This window comes from Protopterus annectens, chromosome 1.part2 (assembly GCF_019279795.1).
Source record: "Protopterus annectens isolate FY-2018-M chromosome 1.part2, PAN1.0, whole genome shotgun sequence".
Taxonomy (NCBI): domain Eukaryota; kingdom Metazoa; phylum Chordata; order Ceratodontiformes; family Protopteridae; genus Protopterus; species Protopterus annectens.
In genome coordinates this window covers 474435189-474455534 of record NC_056727.1, presented here as the reverse complement: position 1 = coordinate 474455534, position 20346 = coordinate 474435189, and positions in this window count along the sequence as shown.

Genomic DNA, 20346 nt, shown 5'->3' with positions numbered 1-20346 from the left:
CAACAACACATAAACCTACAAATGCAGAGGTCCTTACCAGAAGCTTACCTAAACATCAGAGACCTCCCAAACACAAACACAAGCATGCTTTACAGAACATAGTGCACATAATATATCACACATCAGTGTCTCAAAAGTCAGGCCCCTAAGGCATAACACAAAAACAAACATCTTAGTCAAATGTGACTCAGTTGTGAGACACACAGATGCCCCTCTCACCAGGTTGGATAAGGAAAAGTTCACAGTCAGCTGTCTGTCAGGTGCCAGGATCCACCACATCATGCACGCACTCAATTCTCTCAACAACAGGTACTGTTATGACTCTGCCGTAGTCCATGTTGGTGTGAACAACTTGAGACGTACCTCAATGGACTATATGAAGAGAGACATGACTGAGCTCTCAGATTATGTGTCTCAGGCAGGTATTTCCCTAGCCTTAAGCAGCATTTTATCTTCTCTTAGGATGATACCTCAATACAAACAAAAAATGACTGACTTCAACAATTGGCTTAGTTTCTGGTGTCATTCAAAGGGGATCCAGTATCTGTCAGCCTGGGATGACATGGTTGACAGACCTCAACATTTTACCAGAGACAATCTTCATCTGTCACCCCTGGGATTTCGGTTACTAGTTAAGGCTCTTGCCATCCCCATAGTGCCTTTTTAGACAATGTCACAAGAACAAATTTCCTGATGTAAAAATACCCTCTAAAAACAACCTCAGGGTTATGCTGCTAAAGACCAGGAGTCTAATCCAGAAACTACACTCACTGGAAGCAGTCCTCACCCTGGAAGATGCTGACATTTGTGCAGTTACTGTGACCTGGTTTAAGGGTGCGGAGAGCACCTCGGCTATAACAGGTTACATTTCCTTCCACATGTTCAGATCACAAACTGAAGGAGTGAGAACTAAAGGAGGTGGTGTATCAATATTCATTAAAGATAAATACACCTCTGGATTGGTTGAACAGCACGATTCCCTTGAATTACTTCAGGTGCAATTGACTGTAGGTAAGACCCCTCTTCAAGCCATTGCCACCTATAGCACTCCCTCCATGGATCAGGGCATTCACTCAGCCTACTTGTATATACTTGAGTCAATCAAGATACAACCAAACACCCTGGTTTTGGGTGACTTTAATTACCCATCCAAAGACAGGGTAAATTCTATTCATTCTAACTCACTTGCCAAAGGTTCCTGGACTTTGTTAACTCCAGTGCCCAGGACCAGCTGACTGACACATCCACAAGGGGCTCAAACATCCTGGACCTGGCGCTCACCAACATGAAAGACTACTGCACCAGCCCCAGTGTGTGGCCATCCCTAGTGAGATTTGATCACAAATCAGTCACGTCAGAAGTAACTATAACACAAGTCCCACACCTTGACAACAGCTAGACTAAAAACTTCTCCAAAGCCAATTACAACCTCTTACGTGATGGCATAAATAGCTTCATAGCCCCTCCCCCCACTGATGGAACAGACACCTATGCTGAGTTATACACCACTGCTTTATACAAGTACCTGTACAACTGTATTTACTCTGATGTACCTGATAGAACCAAAGCAAGATTATCAAGGGAAAAAAACTGCCTGGTGGACAACTGCCAGAGAAAGAAACTGCTGTCTAAATGCAGAAAGGAACTGTCACAAAACTGGAAACACTCCCTCCTCAACATAAGCAAGCAAATAAGACAACTAGTAAAGTCCTCCAAAGCTAACTATAAATCCAAATTAGCTTCCCTAACTAAGGATAACCACAAGGCATTCTTTAGTTACATCCTTAACCTCAAAGTTAAGACTCAGATTTGTGCTGAACTCATAATTAATGGTATTACATATATAGAACCTGTGGATATAGCAAACCTACTGGCTGACATGTTCAATGAAAACTTCACTCCCCTGTCCCCGCCACATATACCCCAAAGCATCCCAAACAGCTGTCCTTGCCTAGTATCTCAGAGGAACAGGTCTTAAATGCCATCTCCAAGACCAAAAACACAGCCTCTATGGGATCAGACAATATCCCGGCCTGTGTTCTACACTGGTTAAAACAGGAATTAGCATCACCATTGAGTATACTTTTCAATCACAGCATAAGCACTGGCTTTGTCCCAGTAGAAGGGAGAACAGCTACCATCATCCCTTTGCAAAAAGGGCTGCATCCATGGACCCTGGGATCTATAGACACATTAGCCTGACCAGCCTTATCTGCAAGGCCATGGAATGAATTATCATGGACCTTATTGACAAAGATATAAGAAATCTCCAAATGTTCGACCCCACCCAGTTTGGCTTTGCCAATGGGAGATCATGCCTGTTAAACTTGGTAGACTTCTTTGAGACAGTCACCAAAGCCCTAGACAAGGGCAAATCTGTGCATATGACCTACCTAGACTTAGTCAAGGCATCATTGATAAACTCACCGAGCTGGGTATCAACCCATATATTGTCACTGATAGAACTCATATGGTCAAAATAGGAGACTCCACCTCCTCTGGCAGACCTGTAACCAGTGGTGTTCCACAGGGATCGGTTCTGGGACCCCTACTGTTCAGAATCTATTTCTCCGAAGTACAGGCTAAAACTAAAGGACTGTGACTAACAAAGTTTGCTGATGACTGCAAACTGGGAGCAATCACTGAAACCCCTAGTGATGTCAACATCCTGCAAAAAGGTGTTACGCAGACTAATGACTGTTACCAAAGTCAAGGTCTTAAACTTAATGCAAAAAACTGCATTATCATCCCCTTCAGCAAGGGTGACGTTCCTGCAAACTACCACATCAATAGCAATACCCTAAGCACACAGTCAATGGTGAGAGATCTGAGCACACAGACTGACAGCAACCTTAACTTTGATTACCATGTCTCCACAGTGGTAAGAAGGGCATTTTATATTGCTCATCTCATAAGTAAGGGCATTGTCTCCAGAAAAACAAAAGGTTATAACCCCCCCTGTACTCTTCCCTCGTCAGGCTAATAATAGAGTACAACATTCCCTTTGGTATGCTCCTTTCCAAACACCTGCAGCAATTGGAGAGACCACAAAGCTTCTTTATGAAGAAAATCCAGGGTCTATGAGATCTGTCGTATGCATACAGACTGACATCATTGTCATTTTACTGTGTGTCATACAGACTGCTCAGAGGCGACCCGTGTCTTGCATATAGAGCAATCTCTGACCCAGATTTAATGAAAATGCTGTACATTCGCAAGTCAGATGGCACACAGGTCACTCGCTCAAAGGACCTTAACCTTCTTGGAATATTATATCTGTAAGATGGGTATGAAAGGCTGTTTTTTGGATGGAAGATATGACTTGTTACTGACACGTTCAATTCTTTTCTGTGGAAATTTTTAAGAATTTGCATATGATTTGCCATAATATTACTGATAGAAGTGCTTATTCTAAGGGTGAATATGTACTATTTTACTCCTGAGCTTGTTCAAATCAACAATTAAAAATCAAACATGCAAAAGATATTGTTACTTGTGCTTTTATTTTGATGCTACATGTATAAAATAGGAGCAATTTGAATTTCATGGAGCATTTTACATTTATAAACTGATACAATTTTTCAGTTTATTATCACAGAATGGAATGGCTCTATGAGCAAAGTAAATTGTTGAAATATAATGTTTTTATACTTTTGAATCTATCACAGAAGTGGTAAAATACTAAGTATGCTTTTTATTAGGATGCACTACTCATATTTATGACTTGTATATTTGTTCATTCAATTTTGAGCTATTTGTAAGACTAGAGTACATGCATTTTTGATGAATAAAATAGTGACAAAATGGATTGCATCTTATGATTCATCTAGTTAAATTGCAGTGACCTGCCTACCATGATTAAAAAAGGACTGCAAATTATTATTCAACTTGCTTAATTACAATGGCCCATCTATTATAAAGAAACACAGATGGACTGCATGTTATGATTTATCTAGCTAAACAGCCCTGGCCCATCTATAACTAAACCAGATGAATTCCATGCCCTGATTTGCCCAGAAGAATTGCACTGCCCTATCTACTATTGCTATAAATGAGAAGGTCTCCCAAATCAATTCAGATTGGAGCCTTCTGTTTTCTTGGATAAATAATCTCCGGGTGCACTTGGTGATATCAAACAATACCTGTACTTGGATTGCTGATCCCTTCAAGCATATTAACATCTGTTTAGGTGACACAGAGTAAGTGAAAGTGATGAAGTACATTTTGTGACTGGAAGCAGTTGGCATATTTATCTGATTGTTTTAGTATATGACGATGAGTATGGTTATACAGGCTCTGTCTATATTCCTGTTGGTGTCTTTGCATTCAGTGCCTGCACATTCTGTATTTTCACCTGCCTCCTTCCACAGCAGTGTTCCAGAGGTGCTCTATAGGCTGAAAATTGTGTTCCCTGAGTATCTAAGATTGTGTCTGTTATTTACTTCCTGTTCCCTTTTGAGCCATTTCTTTGGTTATGAGGGTATCACCGATGGGAGTGAAGCATCACATTTCAGCTGTTTTCACTGCAGTGAGATTGCATACTATATAGTTTGACACTTATGGGGACATGAGGTTTTCTGGAAAATGTCACCAAATTGGCAAACACTGTGCTGAAGCTGGGAGTCACTCATTATGGTAATACCCAAGCAAAGTAAAGATCCAATGCAGGTTGGTTCTTACAGGCCCACTGCAATTATTAACCACGAGTATAAATTCTGTCTATCCTGGCAAAAAGGAGATAATTGATACTTCCCTCACTGGTTCATATGGACCAAAGTAGGATTTATTGAAGACAACAATATGTCACATAATTTACTAAAATATTTTTTACACTTGATATCACTGACTCTACAAAGGTGAAATTATCAATCCTTAGTCTAGATGCAAAAAAACATTTGACTGAGTGGATTGGAGGTACTTATTTTACATTTTGCACAACATGATGTTCCCTGCCCACTTGATAAATGTGATCAGAACATTATATTCTTACTCATATAAGAAGCTAAAAATAGGGGGGCTACTATCTCTGGCACTCCACTTTTTCAGAGGCACCAGACAGGCTGCCCACTATCTTCATGCTGTTTGCATTGTATTTAGAACCAGTGGCCATCCAAATGAAAACATCTCACAAACCAGAGTACAGCATAGCTGGGAAACAATATAGTCTGTCCCTATATACAGAGATGCTTCTGCTTTATATTTCCAAGCCATCTAGGGATCATGCTTCTACAGTTGAGCTGTTGGGATAACATCAGTATTGCATAAAACAAAACAATAAGGGTTAACTTTCATCCAGATCATTCTGCCTATCGATTTATATTTCTATTAGCCTCTAATTATTTAGTATATCTACAGCTAGTCTTTACTTCCTCCCTGGAAAGAACAGTAGAGTTAACATTTAAGCATGAATTGAACAGGGTGAAATCCACTCCATTGCTGAAAAGGGCTCTGCCTCACTCAGCTTCAGTGCTTTCAGGCAGTTACCTGGGTTGTGCTTCCCCTAATATTGTATGCCTTGTAACATCTACTGATCCCTCCTGCTAGTACTTTTTTGACAATCTAAGGAAAATGATAATCAATTTTATTTGCTCTGGGGGTCAGCACTGGCTGGACTGGAATTTACCAACACTGACTTCAACACAGAAAGGCCTAGGGGCCCTGACACGGAAAGAAACTCTTTGGTGGTCAGACTTTGACTGTTCTGTGGAGTAATACACAGTTCATATAGCTGGTCAGGAAGGGCGCATTACTGTTACTGACTAAGGGAACTGATTTCTTTTATGCAGCCATTACAGCTATTCAGGACTCCAAATTAAAGCTTAGACTTAAATCAGTAACAGGAGCAATGAGAGTCATAAGGCAAGTTTTTTTCAATTATTGACACTAGGCAATTGGGAAGGTTAGATCTTTCCCACATAGGGTATCTATAACTTAGATTATTTTCACAATGTTATGCATAGATTTTTAGCTCAATTGAAATATTGGGAAAAGCTGCTCTGGGGTGGCGCAATTATTCTGTGGGAGCAATTCCAAAACATATATGGACTGGGGGAAGAAGACATGAGGAAGTATGACATATTTACTCAACTAAAATTTTTTTCTCCACTGAGAAAGAAAATTGGCCATTATGGATTATCTAGATAATTGGAAGGGGAGCATCTGGTACAGAAAGCAAATGGATTATAAGTGGAGTATATAAACTTTTATTGGAACAAAATAAACTAAATTGTCAGATAAAAAGTGGATCTTATTAGAAAAGGAATTGTGGACCATGATAGGTTAGGCTGTTTGATTCATCAGTTAGCAGCACCCAGATATACAACACAGTCCAGAAGACTTAGGTTCTTTGGTTGGCAATTTCAAGTTAAGTATTTTTATGCCCCTCATATCTGCCAGTTATCAGTCCAATAATCAATTGGTCCATTCATTACTACACAGGGGGTGTGAGCCTCAACCAGCCCTTCATATCCCCTGTGAGGCAAAAGCTGATTACAGACATCATCTGTGGGGACAACTGGGGTTCTTCTCCCTGACTCCAGGACCTTCTAAACTTTTTGCCATTTCTCTGAGGGATGCTTAAGCTGCCAGCCATTCTGAGGGAGAGCGCTTGAACTTCTCCATGAGACACCCTTCTGACTTGTGCTGAGATGCTGGGATAGCATGTCCATTTGAATCAGACTCCATAGACTGCACCAACCGGAGCTCCCACTGGGTATCATCCAAGTGGCAAGCTAATCTGCTTCCCTTCCCCCAGCATGGGCAAACCATGTGCAGCTCCATTCCCATCCTGCCTGCCCGTCTCCCTAGAGTTTCCATACCTGCTAATTAAACAGGGGTTGTCTTGGTCACAGTCAGGACTTTATTCATCTGTGCCATGGAATGGGGGCCAATTTAAGTATTTTTGCACTCCTCTTAGACTACGCAGGATGTTTTCTGGTGCATCTCCCTATTGCAGAAGGCTTGCCACACAGGAGCATGCAGACATGTTTTTTGAGGTTGTACTAGACTTGCAAAATTTAAGCAACATAGAACTTAATAGAATATATATTCACCAGAGCTGTTTCTCTTGAGGATGATGCAACAGTATTTAATGATTTTGGTAAAAAATTGCAGCATGCCAAAAACTGGAATCAGATATACCTCCAACAAGAAAGGAATTGATTGTCCTAGTGACATAGTTATCTACTCTAGAGTTTTATGGGAATGACACTCATAGCACTATTAAAATTCAGAGGAAATAGGAATTTTGAAGCAGTTTATTAGCACGTTGCTGCTTCTTAGAACAGGTGTAGTATTAGACTTTAAAGTCTATGATCAGAATCTACTAATCTAAGGTTAGCATTGTCTCTCCTGTTTTTCCAGTATAACTGGTCAAATGTTATTCTTCTTCTTTATATTCCTTTATATCAATTATTGTATGAGAATAAACTTTCCTCAGACATTATTTAAGCAATTGGTTTGGTAAAAGGTAATACCTCTATGCAAATATATTGCTGTTTCATTTTGTAAATACTATTTATGCTAATAAAAGACTATACGTTAAGAGTTAAAAATAGAAACATTGTTTTAATCTTTTAAATAATTCATTGCAATTATTCAATTACGTCTTGCTTTCTAAAATGAGGAAACATAGAAACAATCCCTGGCATTCTACATCAGGTAATAAGAAATCATAGCCATACTGATCATCTGCAACAGGATACAAATTTGCACAAAATAGATCGTCAGTTGTCAATGCATCTGTAATAAACTGAACCAGCTATAAGGCTGGACCGCCTTCTAGTGCTCTTACCCACTGAGGTATGGTAAAAAGCTCATATTACTAAATAGGAAGTTAATCTAGTTAACTACTGCATCTCTCAAAATTACAGACCATATAAAGCTTCTGGAGGACTAGGCATCATCTAAAATATACAGCTAAATGCTCCCTAGAGCCAAAGCAGTTACACAAGGTTACTGGAGTTGAGGTTGTACGTATCATGCTGTGGTTGCCTTGCATGAAATTATTAAAGATTCATAGCTTATGTGGTCTTCCAAAGTACGCTGCATCAGTATTGGAATAAACACTCCAGCAGCTTTCTCTGCAAATCATATAAGAAGGCATCATTATAGGTGGTGAGAATACAAACTGGAATAACAGTCCAGACAGCTATGCCCATTATGAACCAGACCTTAACAGTTATGGACATTTCATAAAAAAAATATCACCTGGACACATAAATTCACTGGTAAAAAATAGCTGACTGGATCCTAGTTTATGCTACCACAAACATAATTCCTTTAGAATTCCTTCCAGATGTTGTGAACAATAATGTCTCCCATACATACATCCTTTGGAAGAAATAAAATGTTACTTATAGTACTCCTTGAAAAGAAAATACCTGGATGTTGAAAAATGTGTAATGTCAAAATTACTTTATAGTGCTCCCAAAAACTATCTGACCTTCTCGGTACACCTCACCCTCACTACATACTGTAGAATGTTGTAGAGTGTTTCAGTACCAGTATACTGGATATCATTAATACTATTGGTTCTATTTGCTCTAAAAAGATAAAGTCTATTGCACTTTTTTGAAATACTCCAAGAATCTGGTAGCTCTTACACCATGGAGGCCATCTAGATGAAGCCTACAATAAATCCAAAACCCTTCAAAATTTACAACTATTGAGATACACTAGAAGCAAATATTTATCCGTGATAAGAAAAAAAAAAAAAAAAAACATGAACTTTTACAAACATGATTGCTCTACCCAAAAAGCAACTAAATGACCATTTCTGAATAATGGACTACTACTCACATCATATTCAAACATATAAAGCATTTTCCCTAAATAATTAACACACTCCTCATGTGAAAAGTACTAAATCTTGTCATTATGATAATCAAATGCTATTCAGTTACATCTTCAAAAATCCAGTAGTGCATTTGGTGATGTAACATGTTTATTTTAGTTATGTATCTAGGTTGAGTTCACTTCATTCAACTGCATCTGCAAGCAACACTCAGGGTCAAAGGAAACCTTAAGGAGTTTGAGAGCTCAGGGGCTAATCTGATCACTTTCCAAGAATGTGGCTAGAGATAAAAACAAACTGCTGTATTACAAGAGTTTGCAGGGTTTGGAAAATACTACCCTGCACTTTTACATTTTCAGTTTGTGGCATACTATTTCTGTTATATGTTGTTACTTGCTTAAGTATGTTTGATGCATTAACAGTGCACTGGTTGCTTGCAAATAATAATGTGTATTTCTTTTGGTCTTCATTCCTTTCCTTTGTTCTTTAGGATGAGTGATATCAGCAGAAGTGTAGTTTAACAGGAAAACCATGTGATTATTCCAGGGAACAAGAGTGAAAATGCAAAATGTGGGTTCTATTTTATTTTATTTAAAATTTAGATTTAGACTTTGCACCATTACACACATGCAGATCACAAAGAGCCACCTAGGAGAAAGTCCTTATATATTGCTCAGCTTACAAACATAGGGATTGTGTCCAGATTTAGGGATGTCATTTCCCCCTTTACTCAGCCCTCTTTAGGCTAGTCATTAAATATAAGGCCCCCTTTGGCATGTACCTGTCCAGACACATGCAACAACTGGAATGCCCATGGAGATACCTTATTAAAAGGATATGAGGCCTAAACAACATGTCCTACATGGACTGATCCAAAGCACTGTCACTATACTTGGTATCCTACAGATTGCTAAGAAGTGATCTGTGTCTAGTATACAAGATATCCTCCAACCCATTAGTAATGGATTTACTGCACATTAGCAAGTCAAATGGCACCATAAATAGGGATGTAAACCTCTTCTGCAACATCAAATGAATAGTTGGAGGAAGAGGCATCTTTCACAGAGGACACTGCTGCTGTGGAACAGACTCCTCATCCACATAAAACAAAATTCAACCCTGTGCATTTTCAAGCACAACTTAGATCTATGTATGGGAAACAGAAAATTTACCTCAAGACTATGCTCCTAAATGCTTTACCCCATGCATGAGCCCCATCAAATTATTTATGGTATGATCCCAGTTATTCTCATTAGGGGCAATATATAATTATCAACAATGACATGGGTAAGGCCAATCTCTAACCAAATGTGATGTGTTATTTCAAGCACAAAAAGTGAAATTGGCTAGGCAGAAAATGACCTGCTAAGGCAACTATCCTAGTTCTTACATTTGAACCTATGAACATTTTGCATTCTTTCTGGAAGAAGTAGAACCAATGAGGTAGTTTTCTTCTCCTTTCCATCAACAGTTCTAAAGGTGACAGTCCCACTCGTTGTAATAGCATGTTTCTATACTCATACAGAGCTAGACAACAGTCTTGCTTATAGCTGGCAAAATAGTTTTCATAATAAGTTTTACAATTTCACTGAGTCTTTCAATCTGACCATACAACCTGTCAAAGAAGTCATCATCAACCCCCTTTTTCCCATTTTCTACATGGCGTTGGGGTGTCAAGTCATCTGTCACCATCTCACTCGATTCAATGCAACTCTCTTACCTTCTTTGACAGTCATGCCTAACTGTCACAGGTCTTCCCACACAGAATCCATCCACCTCTTTGCTGGATGCCCTCATTTCCTCTTGCCTATTTCTTGCCTGTCCCAAATCTTCTTCACCAAATTGTCTTCTAATTTCTTGCAAATGTGCCCACACCACCACAATCTGTTCTTTTTTATCTTATCTGGAACTGGAGTTACTTGGGTTTTGACTTGTCAAACAGGTAACATGTTGAAATTCCTGCTATTGAGAAAAATGTGCAAAAAATTGTAACTGACAGTGATTTCCAAGTTGGCTGTACACTGATCAACAGCTTGATCTCAGCCCTCCCAGTCTAAAAAAGAAACTGGGAGATAAGGGCCATAAACTCTGCAAGTTTTAAAAAAATTATTTACTGGCTAGGAAGTACACTGCCTGGATGCCAGCAAAGAACAGACTTAGAAAGCCAGAAGTAAAATCAGCTAGAAAATGTGAAGAGAAAACACTGACTGGGAAGAATCCTGCAATTGTTCAAAAAGCAGTTTAAGCTCCAGCTTTGGTACTAGACCTGGCTTCCAGTAATCTAGTGGAAAAATTAAGTCATATGTGCTAACAGTTGATTAAAATAAATAAAACATTGGAGGAGTATATCAACTCAAATAGCAGAAGGTTGGAAAATGGAAGAAGCTTTAATTAACTATTCAGATGAACTGATAAAACTACAAAAATCAGAGGGGGAAATTAAGGAAAAGATGGCTGAGTATGAAACTGCAAAAGCAGAACTGTTTCAACAAAATGGTAGAGTTAGAGGACAAGATATAGGTTCATAGGATCATAGGTGAATACTAGGCTAGCTGCCCTAAAGGGCCATATTAAGCCTCAAAAATAACCTGATGTCAGAATCAAACCCTATATTTTGTGTCTGCAGAGAAAACCTGAGATTTTCTGCTGTACCAGACAAACTGGAAGGAACAGACTGTATTAATTTTATGAAAGCACAAATAAGCAACTGGACTGGTATTCCACAGCAGGATTTGTTAATTGAAAGGGCACATCATGTGTATATTCCAAACCTGGCAATGAGAAAGCAGCAAAGACCTGTATTAGTAAAGATGCAGTCATGCCAGCAGAAAGAACTGATCCTGAGAAAAGTGTGGCAAAACAGCAAAATATTATAAATTAGAGACAGTAGAGTGTTTGTGGAAAATGATTTCTCATTTTACACCAGGCAGAAGAAAAGCAAATTTATCCCAGCAATCAGGGAATGTTGAGAGCAGGTGTAAGATTTCAGCTGCTGCATTCAGTTGTCTTCAGAATATTTTTTCCTAGAAGATCAAAGTCATTTTTGATGTAGAACAGGCAAAGTAGGAAATACGAATGTTTGTACAACAAAAAAATCAAAGAGAAGGGGACTGTGATTCTCATTCTTCTGATAATAAAGCTTATAGGGAGACTTTGCCAGTGAAACATTTTCCAGTTTTCCAAAGAAAATGCTTGAGAGACAAAAAAAGCACAAGAGCTGACTAGAAGAATCAGGAGTACCTTGGACTTGAACTGGAGTCTAGGGATGGGAGATGGAGATGAAGAGGAAGAAGACTAGCAACACTGAAATTAGTCAATAAATGTGAGACTATAAAGTATCAATCAATTTGTGAAATATGGCTTTACAAGAAAAAGTGGAAAGACTGGACTTTGATTGACCTTGTTAAACTTGTGAGGGACTGAAACACATAGGCCTCACTTTGTGTCATTAATGTTTGGAAGGACACTAAAAGGTAAAAAGGAAAAAAGTAACTGCAAGTAAAATATTTTTTTTCCTTAACAATATCTGTATAAAACATTCCATGGTATAAATTGCATGTCATTTAATAAATCATTTTCAATTATTGTTGAATGTGATAAAGTTACTCAAGTAAACAAGTGTCTTTTTTCTTCTTTTTTTAGTTTTAAGAAATATAGGCATTACAATGTAAAAGGAGAAGAAAGGCTTCTGAAGCTGTTGTGGGTGTTTTTTTTTTTTTTTTTTGTTTTTTCTTTTTGTTCAAGGCCAAGGGTTTTCATTAAAACAAAAAGTCTTGTCAAATGTGACATAGGATCACATGGAGATGACAACAATTGAGATCAACCTGCCAAACATGAGTGGGTGCATGTAACACAAAAGTTGGAAATAGACATTAAAAAAGCTGCCAAATGAGGCCATTCATGTTCCAGAATAATATGTTTAGTGTAGCCATTATGAATGGTCTCACAGATATATTAATCCAAATTATATTAAGAAATGCAGCATGCAAATAGCATTGCTACAGAAAACACATCTGGAAAAAAGTGAGCGTGTGAATTTGATAAAGAAAGGATTTCAGGATAGATATTTGGCAGAATGCCAGGTACAATGGAAAAGGGGAGTACTTATGCTAATTGTTAGAGGAGCTGCAATAGTGATAGAAAAGAAAAAAATAGTAATGATAGATTTGTAGTAGTAAGGGGCTACTTGTAAGGGAGGAGGATTATACTGGTATGTATTTATATACCACCCAAAACTGCTAATATGGAGGTTATGAAACTCTGCGGAGAAATAATCAACCTTTAGCAGGGGGAATATAACTTACAGGTGAGGACTGGAACTTTATTTGCACCTGTGAGGATGTATCTGGGGATCTAGAAGGGAATATAACAAAAGAGGGTAGATTTCTGAGGAACTTTATGAACATAATCGATAAGAAAGATGTGAATTCAGTAGAAGGAACTCAGAGAGATTTTATATATTATTCCCCAAGGTACAGTAACTGGGCTATACTAGACAAAAATTATATTTCACAGGAACATGTGCATTTAATTGAAAGCTTTGATACACATCCAATAATTATTTCAGATCATGTGCCAATAACAATGTGGGGTCACGAAGTAAAAATGAGACACTGGTGCTTCTCCCACCTACCTGTTAAAAAAGAAAATAATTTAAGGAATGGATAGTGGAAATTATTTGAAAAGTATTAGGGAAGACAAAAATTTCTTCAGAAGTTATAGCTAGTGAGTGGAGTTTAAAAATAGGGTTGTAATAAAAGAAAAAGACACATGGTTAAGAATTAATACAAATTATTTAGAGGGGCTGACAAAGGTTACAGTATTGTAGAATAAGGAGAAATCTCAGAACAAGAAGCAACTTTCTTTTTTTTTAATAATAACTCCAGAGCACAAAAAGTCTTAGTACAATTACTTATCAACAGCAAATAGAAAGGGTAATTGCCAAACTTAGGAAGCCTATAAGAAGAAAAATAATCAGATATTCTGTAGTGATATTACAGATATTTCAGAAATTTTATGAAAATTTGTATAAAGCAGAGGAATGTGAAAATGAAGAAAAGTACAAATGGAAATATTTATGGAAGACTTAAGAATGCCAAGATTATAGGTAGATGAGGCTCCACAATTAACAGTTAAGAAAAGAGGAGATGAAATAAAAAAGGGTGAAATATAATCAATACACAGGAATGTCTCCAGGAATAGATGGTATTCCTGTGGAAGTTAGGAGGTAAAAAAATGATAAAGATCAGGGGGCTATTGTTTAACAATATTTTAAAAGAAGGGGAAGCATCAACATCCTGGAAGAAAGCTGTGGTGTCTGTAACACCTAAAGACAGTAAAGACCCATCAGACTCAGCTTCATATAGGCTGATTTTAATTTTAAACCATGATTGTAATGTGTTGATTTCTAAAACAGCTAAAGGAATGTCAAAGGTGTTGCCAAAATTGATACATATGGATCAATGTGGTTTTGTAGAGAGGAAGCAAGCATTTCACAAAATTAACAAAAAATGATAATACACAGGGAAGATGAATGTAAGAAAACACTGTAGTTTTTGGTGGGTCTTGATGCAGATAAAGCATTTGACAGAGTAAACTGGGAGTTTATGAGGAGGGCAATTGAAGCATTTGCATTCCCTGATGCAATAATAGGTTAAATAGGAGGATATATGAGAGATCAAAGTCAAACATTAAATTGAGAGGGCTTCTCTCTGATAGACTTTGTATGAACATAGGAACCAGGTAGGGGTGTCTTCTTTCCCATTTGTTATTTGCATTATACTTAGAGCCATTGGCAAAGGAATGAGGGAGTTAGATATTCAGGCATATAATTGGTATGGTAATCAAGAGAAGTTGGCTTTATTTGCAGATTTAATTATTTTGTACCTGAGGAAACCAGAAAAGGACATCTTAGTGCTGTTGAACATTCTGCAACAGTTTCAAGTTTTTGGGGGTATAAAATTAATGAATACAAAACAAAAGCTACAGCTGTAAACTATATACCCACACATTTATTGGTTCAGCAAGACACATACTTATGAGGACACTATAAAATTAAGTACTTAGGAGTATGGGTTAAAAAGGATTCTGTTATGGCAGCTAAGGATATGTGGGAAGAGACTAAACAAAAGAATATACAACAACTGAGAAAATGGAAGCTCTTGTTTATGGATATAAATAGCAGAATACATGCAGTAAAAATGGTTTTAGTTCCTTTTGTTTTAAATACAGGTCAGGCATATTTTTTTTCAACCAGAGGAAAAGTTGTGGACAGTAATTAACAAAGAGTTGAAATATTTTATCTGGGAGGGAAAGAGGACAAGGGTCAAGTGGGATAAGCTGATCCATCCAGAAGAAGTCACTTGGACTGTGGGCTAGAGACTACCTTCCCTTTCAGGGATTCCTATCAGAGTACATGCAGAGAGAAAGGCATAGGGGAATCTTAAGTTAAAGACCTGCTCTGGTAGAGTTTTGAGTTGAATCTAGAACAGAAGCTGCTGTTAAGAAAGGCATAATTAGTAGGGCATATCAAATATTGCATGATAACTATAAGAGTTAATTAGAGGAGGTTAGAAAAGATTGGGAAGAGAGACTGGAAAAGCAATTTACAAGGGAACAATGGGAAGAAATCTATTGTCCCCAATTATGCAACAAAAGTTCAGAAGGTTTAGGATTTTTGCTTGGAAGTATTTGTATACCCAAAGCAGACTTCAAATAATTTTTTGTCTGGTAGAAAACAAATGTCAGAGGTGTGACTGGGGAAGAAAGAGGTAACTGGGATCATGTTTTTTGTTAGAGTAATGAGTTGGTAGATTTTAAAAATTCCCTACAAAGTATATTGTCAGCAAATACTGGGTAAGCAATTGGCTGTAAGTAAGGAAAATGATTCTTTTGAGCTGTAACATAGGATCTGAATGGCTTAAGTTTGGTAATGCCTTATTAAGTTTAATTCTGTTGGCTGCGAAAAAAAAAACAATTGCTAGAAAATGGAAACCAAATTCTAAACAAACTGTATTTGAGTATCAAATATTTTTAAAGACATTAAAAAATAGAAGACAGATTTTTAGAAAAAGGAAGGAGTAAATTAAATACAGATAAAAGGAATCTGTGGGAACAATACGTGCAGAATAATGTTTAATAAGAGCAGTGAGATTTAAGGGAAGGGAGGAATTGAACTATTTAAGTAATGGACTGAAAGAGAGTTGTTATAAAAAAAAGAAAGCAAACATAACTTATGATGTGTGTAAATCGAAATACAGTGTTAATATGGTTTGTTTTCTTTTCTGTTAATGTATATGTGTCTATGTCTTAAGTGATAATTTAGTAAAGGTGATTAATCAAAAAATAATCTGTGACTTGGATCATATGATGTAGGCTACAGCTATGAGAAGTCAATTATCCAGTAGCAGAAATTGTTAGTGGTACAAGTATACCAGAGCCCTCCCCCCTCACTACAATGTACTTGACGTAGACTCTGTAGCTTGAACACAGGCTGAATACTAGAGTACTGAAAAGGATATGACTGGCTCCTACTTAGAAGTTTTAGAACCTTCAATATTGTTTGATCTCAGTTTGGAGATAAGAATACTGAACTCCCAAATAACACATCCTTTTGTATTTATTTATTGTTATGATGATGATGATGATGTTGATTTATTTATTTACTTTGTTGACTGTGTTAACGATCTGGTCCTCAAACCATTTTCAGCCAGAACTTGGACCTGACAGTCAGCTACAAACTTGGCATATAGTTACAGTGCACATGTATTCAACATTATATAGAGTGACACAAAGTGTACACATATAGGGAGGATTACATTTAAGTACATCAAATATACTATTTACACTTCAGAATTGTTTTAAAATGACTGTTTCCTACACATAGAAGTCATGTGACTGACTGCAAGATGACCGCGCAGAATGTGTATTGTTCTATGAAAAGATTCAGTTTGTTGAGGTTTATATCAGGCTTAAAATCCTTTGCTCAAATCAAAATGAAAGCTCTGTATGTCCCATAACAATACAGCTGAACAGGCAGGTCTGTCCTCAGCAACATTGGGACTGATGTTATTAGGCATTAGGCAGTTTGGCATCTGAAACTCCCCAGGTTACTAGCCCATCCTTGTTATCAATAATGCTCTGCAAACAAATCTGCTTTCCAGTCCTCAGTCATGCAGTGCAAAAGAGGAGCATAAAACCATAATAACGATAATGACTTCTAGACCTTTTCAGAAAAAGTCCTGGTGAATAAGGAATGCTATGTTGATAAGGGTGGATGTGCTTATGCAGAATTATCATTATGGTAAGTACATAACTTAAATCTGGTATGAGGAGGTCCATCCTCATCACAGAAGGACAGACTCCTAAGCTCATCCTCCTGGGTGGTCTTCCACATGGGCACATACATCTTATTAAAATTACAAAGGAAAGCCAGCACGTCTGCTGGCTTTCCTTTGTATGTTTATTTGCATCTGCTTGGCTGTGCACCTTATCATATTGCTATGGGACCTTTGTTGTGGTTTCACATACATCTTATTACAATGGCCATGAAGGAAGACCTTGTTCTAGAGATCACATCCGGCTTGTAGTGTCTTGAGGAACTATTCAGGGAAGTCAGCATAGCTGCTGCAAAAATATTATCTAAGACTATATTCTAGAAAAGGTACTGAGAGGTAGCCATTGCTCTGATTGAGTACACTCTTGGCTGAAAATTGTGTGTGTGTGTGTGTGTGTGTGTGTGTGTGTGTGTGTGTGTGTGTGTGTGTGTGTGTGTGTGTGTGTGTGTGTGTGTGCTTCTCATAACAACATTTAGTAAATCACTCAACCATTTAGATAATATTATTTTGGAAACCTTAAGTCCCAATTTTGTTACTGGAGATAGATATAACTGTAAACCTTTTCTTAAAGATATGGTTCTGTCAACATAAAATCTGACCAGTTTGTGGACATCCATGCAATGAAATAGATATTCTCCTCTATTTGAATAGCTTGAAAAATCATGTGTAGGTGGGTAAACTAAATGATGCTAATCTCAGTGGCTGCCTTAGGCGTAAAAGGTGGATTTGTTCATAAGAAAACACTGTCCTCATAAAATATGCAGTTTGTGCATTATGTTTGAAATTTTGATACTCTTCTAGGTGAAGCAATGGCAGCTACAACATTTTCCAAGATAAGAATTCTGGTTCAAAAAAGGAGGAAAGCTGAGTTTTTAGTCATGAAGTATGAATCCCATAGATGGACAGTTTCATTGAGAGAACGTCTGATTAGAAATGTACCATTAAAGGTCTTACACACTTATACAGACGCATCTGATGAGTAACTGGAGCCTGGAGCTTTTATGGAAGTTACAGATAGCAGCCAGATGTAATGTTATTGAGGAAATAACTGAAAACTGTACCAGATATTTGAGCAAGATGGTATAAGACTGCAGCTACTGGTACCATAAAGGGATCCAAGCCTTTAGATGTAGTCTGTAAAGGAAAATACATCCCTTTGCTTTATGCAGGTTTCTGGAATTGGGCTTTTTGCCAAACGTAAGAATATGGACTACCCTAGAATGCTATGTAGGGTCTCTTGCCATTCACAGAAGAGGAGACACCAGGTTGTTAATTTAAGGACGTGGGGATCAGGCTGACGCTTGCTAGAAGGATGAGTCAGCAAAAATCCGAAGGGCCTCAAAAAAAGAGGCTTTTCCAGAAGATGAAGCCTGAACAGGGAAACCAAACTTATCAAGGTCAAAATGGACCTATTAGAATTACTTTGGACTTGTCCTGCCCGGCTTTCTGGAAGAATTTGGAATTAGGTGAGATGTATAGAAGAAGTTAAAGGGACTCGGTCGTTATTTCTGAATCAGACCATCCCTGGGATGTCCAACCCCAGAGGAGGGATCAGAAAAAAAATGCTGCATTGGGTGTGCTGGTCAAGAATGCAGAGAAGTCACAGCAAGGCTTCTTCTTGTGATGGAAGAGGTTCCATACCACTGACAGGCTGAGGGACCCCTCATGAAATATCAATAATCAACAACTGAGCCTGACTGCTATAAGAATGCCTTCTTCAGGAATGTGTCTGATAATCAGAAAGCAGTTAGTTAGCATAGCTCATATTCACAGTGCTTCTTGACAGAGAGGGTAAGCTCAAGTTCTCTCCTGCTTGTTTATATACCATACCATTGTTATGATGTCAGTGTTTAGGGTCAGGACTGGCCTTACGCATAGGGAAAACAGATGACCACCTAGGACACTGTACTTTTAGGGGCACACTTTCACCATTTATTTCTTCATCTTTTAGAGCAATGTTTCTTTGCTCTAAAACAATAAATAAAGAAAGAAAAAGAACACAGTGTGCACTCCAAGAGGCTGGTGCATCAGTTCACTTGACAACAAATAACTCTCCTTGCATGAACCTCTCAGCATTCAAATGTAGGCATGAAGCCACCTGATGGAGATCTTTTTTTTTTTATTTACAAAATGAGATCATATCAGGAACTTTCTGCAGATATCTGGACATACATGAGAAGAATGGCATGGTGTGCTACGTGTTATAATTATTTTTATGCTGGCACTGATCAACCAGATATTTTTAGCAATATTTTGGCACTGTGATTTGTGTGGGCAGTTGAGGTGAGAAAGATAGTGTAGTGAGATAAGTGTTATTACTATTTTTACAATATTGCTGTTGATGATCAACCAGATATTTTTGGCAATATTTCTGGCTTTGTGATTTATGTGGACATTTGAGATGAGAGGAATGGAGTGATTAGATAAGTGCTATTGATATTTTTACAGTAAGGCTGGCAGTGAGCAACCAGATATTTTGGCAATATTTCTCTGGCTTTGTGATTTTCTAGGACCAGCTTGGATTAGAATACTTTAATGTGTAGCAACATACTTGTGTGGACTGTGGAGGTGAAATAATATTACATGGCCATCAGACATCATGGCTATAACTGCTGGCTGGAGGCTGGAGTTGGATAGATTAAAAAGTAACTGATCTTCTTGTCATTTCATCAGTTTAAACATCACTATCTGGCTTTGCAGGACAAGTATGAATTTGTGAGAGGAAAGATGGACTACTTAACTTGGACACCTGATATGCACAAACAGTGTAGGCATAATTGCTGTGGTTGTCTTCTGTGGAGAGAAATGACTAGCCATCTTGCTTATTATTTTAGCTTTGCAGGACTTAAATAATTATGTGAAACAATGTGTAAAGTTTTAATGTGTGGCAATTGTTTGGAACAAAGGTAAAATACATTACATCATCATCCTCTATAATCACAGACATCTGAGTTGTACATAGAAGTGGCTATAACTGCCTGGTGGGGGTTGTCTGGATGAACGTTACTGCCTTGTTGTCACATGCTCAGTTTAACAGCCATCTCTTATTTTTTGAGAGATAAATGCATCACAGAATACCCAGACCAGAAGTATGGGGTATGATGGCCCCCATACACCAAGGCTATAGAAGTGGATTTGGACATGGGCTAAGTAATGGCCTCTGCCCTGAACCCATCCGGGTCTTAAACCATCCCTTCTCATAGCTGTACATAGAAG